At 34.8% G+C, this 7,548-nt stretch overlaps 1 pseudogene; it reads right to left on the reverse strand.

The window, feature by feature from the left end:
- Window positions 1–3,922: 3,922 nt before the first annotated feature.
- Window positions 3,923–7,197, reverse strand: LOC121480115 (annotated as a pseudogene).
- Between the last annotated feature and the right edge of the window lie 351 nt (window positions 7,198–7,548).

The raw sequence follows: 7,548 nt of genomic DNA on the forward strand, positions 1-7,548 counted from the left end.
TATTTTTATACATTACAAAACAACCCCCATGAGTCTAGTTACCATCTCTCACCATACAAAGTTATCATAAAACTGACTGGAGAAAAATTAAAGAGGAAGACAAACCACGAGATACTCCTAACTCTGGGAAAAACACAAAGGGTTGCAGAAGGGGAGGTGGTCAGGGGGATAGGGTAACTAGGTGATGGGCATTAAGGAGAGCACACATTGAGATGAGCGCTGGGTGTTATACTATATATTGGCAAATTGAATTTAAATAAAATTAAACAGAAAAAAAACCAAAAAAACCAAGGTTATTACAATATTATTTTCTGTATCCCCTATTCTGTACACTACATTCCCATAACTTATTATTTTATCACTGGAAGTTTATACCTCTTAAACTCCTTCACCTATCTCACCTGCCCCCTGATATTTCCCTCGTTTGCCAGCCAATACTTTATTTCCTGTATCTATAAGGGTGTTTCTATTTTGTTTTGTTTACTCACTTTTTTTCTATTTTTTTTTTGGTTCCATATATAAGTGAAATCATGTGTTGTCTTTCTCTGTCTGATTTTTTCCACTTAGCATAATACCCTTCTGGTTCATCTATATCATCACAAATGGCAAAATTTCATTCCTTTATATGGATGAGTAATACTCCCTTGTGCATGCATATATATATCACATCTTTATTCATCCATTGATGGACACAGGTTCTTTCCATATCTTGGCTACCGTAAATACTGCAATGAATATAGGGGTATGGATGTATCTTTGAATTATGTTTATTTTTTCAGGTAAGTACCCCAAAGTAGAATTGCTGGGTCTTGTGGTATTCTATTTTTAATTTTGGGGGAGACCTCCAAACTGTGTCCCATAATGGCTATACCAAGTTATCTTCTCATCAACAGTATACAAGGATTATTTTTTCTCTGCATCTTAACCAACATTATTCTTGCTTTATTTTTTATCTTTGATAATAGTCAATCTGGCAGAGATGAAATGATCTCATTGTGGTTTCAATTTGCAATTCCTTAATGATATTCAGTATCTTTTCATATACCACTTGGCCATCTACCCTTGGAAAAATGTCCATTCAAGTCCTCTGCCCATTTTTTAATGTCTACTAAGTCCTCTGCCATTTTTAATCACTTATTTTTAAAAATTTCAAGTTATCTTTTCATTCTGTTGATGGATTTTTCTTCACTGTGCTACAAACCCTTTAGTTTGAGTAATCTCAAATGCTTTCTCTGCATCTATTGAGAGGATCATATGGTTCTTATTTTTTCTCTAGCTGATATGATTGATCACATTGATTGCTTTACGAGTGTTGAACCAGCCTTACATCCTAGGGATAAATCCCTCTTGGTCATGGTGAATAATCTTCTTAATGTACTGTTGGATCCTATTGGCTAGTATCTTGTTGAGAATTTTTGCATCTGTGTTCATCAGGGATATTGTCTATAATTCTCCTTTTTGGTGGGGTCTTTGTCTGGTTTTGGAATTAAGGTGATACTGGCCTCATAGAATGAGTTTGGAAGTACGCCATCTCCTTCTATCTTTTGGAACAGCTTTAGTAGAATAGGTATGGTTTTTTCTTTAAACGTTTGATAGAATTCCCCTGAGAAGCCGTCTGGCCTTGGACTTTTGTGTCTTGGGAGGTTTTTGGTGACTGCTTCAATTTCTTCCCTGGTTTGGCCTGTTCAGGTTTTCTATTTCATCCTGTTCCAGTTTTGGTAGTTTGTGGTTTTCCAGAAACGCGTCCATTTCTTCTAGATTGCCTAATTCATTGTCGTATAGCTGCTCATCTGTTTTTCAAATCGTTTTTATTTCCTTGGTATTGGTGGTGATGTCTCTTTTTTCATTTGTGATTTTATTGAGTCTTTTTTGTTTTTAATAAAGCTGGCTAATGGTTTATTTATCTTATTCTTTCAAAGAACCAACTCCTGGTTTTGTTGATCTGTTCCACAGTTCATCTGGTCTCTAATTCATTGAGTTCTGCTTGAATCTTTATTAACTCTCTTCTTTTGCTGGGTTAAGGTTTTATTTGCTGTTCTTTCTCCAGCTCCTTTAGGTGCAAGGTTAGCTTTTGTATTTCAGTTATTTCCAGTTTTTTGAGGCATGCTTGTATTGCGATGTATTTCCCCCTCAGGACTGCTTTTGCTGTATCCCAAAGATTTTTGAATGGTTGTGTCTTCATTCTCATTAGTTTCCATGAATCTTTTTAATTCCTCTCTAATTTCCTAGTTGACCCTTTCATCTTTTAGTAGGATGGTCTTTAACCTCCAGGTGTTTGAATTTCTTCCAAATTTCTTCTTGTGATTTAGTTCTAGTTTCAAAGCATTATGGTCTGAAAATATGCAAAGGACAATTCCAATCTTTCAGTATTGGTTAAGACCTGATTTATGACCCAGTATGTGTTATGTTCTGGAGAAAGTTCCATATCATTTATTTATTTTAGCTTTTTTTTGCTCTTGCCTGAGGAGACTGGTCCAAAAATAATATTCTGACATCAAAGAGCTAACTGACTATATTTTCTTCTAAGAGTTTTATGGCTTCAAGTCTTATAGTTAAGTATTCAATCCATTTTGAATTTATTTTTGTATATGGTATAAGATAGTGGTCCAGATTAATTGACTATATACATGTGGGTTTTATTTCTGGGCTCTCTTCTATTCCTTTGACTGATGTGTCTGTTTTTGTGTCAGTACCATGTCTGATTACTATAGCTTGGTAGCTGGTTTGAAATCAGAAAGTGTGATGCCTCCAGCTTTGTTCTTTTCTTTTTCCTTTTTTTTTTAAATTTATGATAGTCACAGAGAGAGAGAGAGAGAGAGAGAGAGAGAGAGAGAGAGAGAGGCAGAGACACAAGCAGGCTCCATGCACCGGGAGCCCGACGTGGGATTCGATCCCAGGTCTCCAGGATCGCACCCTGGGCCAAAGGCAAGCGCCAAACCGCTGCACCACCCAGGGATCCCCTTCTTTTTCCTTTTTGAGATTTTATTTATTTATTCATGAAACAGAGAGAGAGAGAGAGAGAGAAAGAAGAGGCAGAGATATAGGAACAGAGAGAAGCAGGCCTATTGCTGGGAGCCCGTTGTGGGACTCCCTAGACTTCAGGATCATGCCCTGAGCTGAAGGCAGACTCTCAACTGCTGAGCCACCCAGGCATCCCTCCAGCTTTGTTCTTCTTTCTCAAGATTGCTTTGGCTATTCGGAATCTTTTATGGCTCCATACAAATTTTAAGATTCTTGGTCCTAATTCTGTGAAAAATGCCATTGATATTTTGATGAAGACTGCACCGAATCTGTAGATTGCTGAGTAAGCTTTATAATTTAATGTATAATTCCATCATTGATCAGTGATGATTATTGACAGAGTTAGGATCTATATTGGTGGGTTTTTCCCTGTTTTTAGGATATTATTGAAGTATATTCTTTTTCATAGGTAATTCTTTTGTAACATTTCTTTAAGTCAAAGTTATTATTGTTATTATTTTGTAATATTTACACATAAAAAGCACTTATGTTTCTCTAACTTTTAAGCTAAGTAAATGCTTGCTGGCCTATCAATTTAGATATCTTTAAATTTGTGTCTTGAGGAAAGCCACAGTGGCTCAGTGGTTTAGTGCTGCCTTCGGCCCAGGGCGTGATCTTGGAGACCTGGAATTGAGTCCCATATCAGGCTCCCTGCATGTAGCCTGCTGCTCCCTTTGTCTGTCTCTCTGCCTCTCTCTCTATGTCTCTCATGAATAAATAAATAAAAATCTTTAAAAAAATTTGTGTCTTGAATTGATGAAGTTAATTCATTCAAAAGTTTTTAGCTCCTTTGTTTAAAATTTGCAAAATTCTGTAGTAGCATAACAAGTGAGAACTATTGCCTATTGAGACCTTCCCTTCCTTTCTGAAGGGTGATAGTTATTTTCAGTTTTTTACTCTATTAAAATTTAGGTTTGCTGCAAATCCACTTGATATCAATAATCCCCTAGAACTATGGACTCCATCAGCATTCAGAAAAGCAAAAGATCCAATCCCACTAATTCCGAACCTAAAAAGAAACCACTAATATTAGTTTGGGAACCACTTAAAACTATAATAAAAAATAAAATTAAGATTTGAGTGATCTGAAACATTCTACACAAAACACTGAGCTCCATACTCACTCATCACCATATGCTACCCAAAAACATTTGGTACATCAAAGGAATAGAATAGCTGAATGTAGGTATTTAGTTATTAGTATAATAACTTTATTTCAAACAATAAGTAGCAAGGCAGCTATAGAATAGATGGACATGGATACGCCATGAATATAGATATAAATCAGTATCTATCTATATTTATCTACATCTATTTCCATCTATGAGGAGAGACTGTGTTTGCTCAATTGAAAGATCTCTGGAGGTTTTTTTAAAGCAGTGTCCTAGCATATTTTTAGCTAACGTTCCATTTTGAAAGTAAAGCATAAGATTTATTTTCATTTGATGCTTTTGAAACATATTGAGGTAGAAACCAAAGAGACTAATTACAATATTGTTTTTATTAATTCTCTCTGTTGATGATCAAATTTTTCTTTCTTTTTTTTAAGATTTTATTTATTCATGAGAGATACAGAGAGAGGCAGAGACATAGGCAGAGAGAGAAGCAGGCTCCCTGCAGGGAGCCTGTTGCGGGACTCCATCCCAGGACTCCGGGATCACTCCCTGAGCCAAAGGCAGAGGTTCAGCCACTGAGCCACCCAGGTGTCCCTCCTTCTTTTGCAGTAAGTGTAATTTGTCTTATTTTACATATTTTAATATTTAATTTGTTCCCACTGTTTATCTAGCACTTAATCAAATTTAAGGCAGGAGTACACGGATACAAAAGAAAAGTCACACAGTCCTTATTTCCAGGTGCAATAGTACTTAAGTGAGAAAACATTCACCTGGTAACAGTTACATAAATAAATGATGTTGTTTATAATGGACACATGTAAAGTTAAAAACAACTATGCGGTCATTTATTCTTTAAAACAAAGGGAACTTGTGTAAATATAATTAATTTTTTTACATGTACAAGTAAATACATGTGGTTTGGCTTGGAATTTGAAAAAAAAAAGTTGAATTTGAATTAGCAAAAGAAGTGTATACCTGAAAAGACTTTGGTAATAAAATAAAATAAGAAACAAAAAGAAAAATTTCACTGTGTGTCACTTGGTAGAAGGAAGACAGGTTGCTCTAAGGTATGTTTCATTGTGTAAGGGCACATGTCACAGGGTGAAGACTAAGAAAAGTAATTGCACAGAGAAAATGGAAATAATTCTTTATAATAATACAACTTAAAATTATTTAAAAACTTTTTTACAACACCAGAATAAAACCTTTCCTACTACATTTGAAACTCACCAAGGATTGAGTGTGGTGCCATTTGTCCATTTCCAAGACTCTCCTTGTTTTCTGTTCAATCCAATCCAGTGCATAAAAGTTCCTGCATGCCTCCTCAAAAATTCCTTTCACAAAAGTCAGGGCACTATCCATTACTTAATATTTTAGAATACATTGCTGAACATGTTTCTCACCTCAACTTTCCCATCTTTTATGATTTACATCCCAATCTGCATGGCCAACTGCTTTTATAGCAATAGGTAGGGATATTTAGGTCAGTTTAATCAGAAAGATTTTTACTTTGCTCTTTTACTTTTTAAATGTCTGTAAGCCATAGAGTGACTTTCCTCAAGTCATGGCAATTCTCTGAGCTACACTCTCTCAAGTTATTTTTAGGAGTAATTCCTATTTCTCAAATGAGAAACTGATGAGGAAAACATATTTGAATTCATTTTCTTCAAGTTCAAATGCAAAGACCATTAGTATGTTTTAGTCACAGTGAATGACAAAGACTATAAACTGATATGTTGTTATGTGTGTTTGGATGACAAAATTGGGAGGTGAGCATATTTTAGGAACTGGTACAGAATGTTCTGTAAGAGTAACAGAGAACTAATGCTTCTATTTTGTTTTCTACACAGATCCTTTCTCAAAAATCACAGAGGAGAGATTTCAGGGGGAAAGGGTTTAATAGAAAATATAAGTACTCTTAAAATGGGAAATTAAATCATAAACTACATTGATCTTTTAACAATGTTGCCATGCAGTTGAAAATCCAAGCATAACTCTTGATTCCCCTCAAACTTAACAATTAATAGTTCAATATTGACAGAAAGCCTTACTGCTAATATAAACAACACATACTTTGTATGCTATATATATTATATGCAGCTGAAAACAATCTGCATGTGTGTAGACCTGTACAGTTCAAATCTGTATTGTTCAAGGGTCAACTGTTCTTTGATTAGATACCAAAATAAGAATGTTACTGCTATTGTATGTCTTCTCATATAATCAGAAATCAAACTAACTTCTGGATAATATGATTTATTGCAATAAAACATAGTGATGGACTTAGTTTCTCTTTTCTTAGCTCTTTGTTATGTATAGATTTGGACCACAAACCTATTAGTTTTCCTTACAAACAAACCTCTTTCCTCACCCTCACCTGGCGCTCCTGTAGTCGGGGTCCCTCGTCCTTTGCCGTTTTTCACTGCTGTTTATGATCTCATTTTCTTCAAACTGTGCTATTTCCCTCAGACCCTCATCCTAAATTTTGAGAGCCCTGTCTGTTTTTCAGTTTTAATTTTTCCAGGCTATTCTTGCAAAATAAAAATGTAAAGGTATTAAAATAATTTAATAATCTTAGAACATCAAATAAAGACATTTAGCTATATAAATAGCATGCACTGTGATTAAGGATATAGCATCACTAGCTAATTTGCCTACATTCAAATCTCAGTTCAACAAGTCCTGACTGTGTGACAATGGCTATGTTACATAATATTTCTGTGCCTCACTGTCTTCCTCTTTAAAATGAAGGTATTTATATATTTACTTCATAGGCACGCTGTAGAGTACATGAGTTTTTATAGTTATAGCGCTTAGAACATTGACATATATTATAATAGAATATCAGTTTTATCATTTTCATTCTCTCCTTTTACAAAATTAAGTTCTGAAATAATTAAGAACTTTCCCCTTTTCTTACCATATCCTCCTGTGTGTCAATATGAGCAAGTTTTGATCCCTGTGAACTGAAAAATCTTTTACTGGCTGTTCAATTTTTGGTGTCACCAGAAAAATAGAAACACTTCTTTCCTACTCCAATCCATTTGCCTGAGCATTCCATAGTTTGGGTACATTTTGAAAGTTTTGCAAATACTGAAAAAAGAAGAAAATAATCAAATGAAAACAAAAGTTGAAGAGTGTTTCAACTCATTCTGATTAAACAGTTTCTTTTACTCTCATGGTTTGCTGTCTATAAAATTAACTTCACTTATGGGATGATGGATGAATTAAATTCTGCTATCTATAAGGAAACCCACTTAATGGTCAAGCAGTCCATAATTTATCCAATTTCCTTGTCTTCTACTTTTAAGGATGGAACTGCTAGCTATTCTATATTGACATCCTCCCAAAAACAATGTGTAAAATTCAGCAATTGACAGAGAGCCAGAGACATGAATACAACTTAGGCCTC

This window comes from Vulpes lagopus, chromosome 21, assembly GCF_018345385.1.
Source record: "Vulpes lagopus strain Blue_001 chromosome 21, ASM1834538v1, whole genome shotgun sequence".
Lineage (NCBI taxonomy): Eukaryota > Metazoa > Chordata > Mammalia > Carnivora > Canidae > Vulpes > Vulpes lagopus.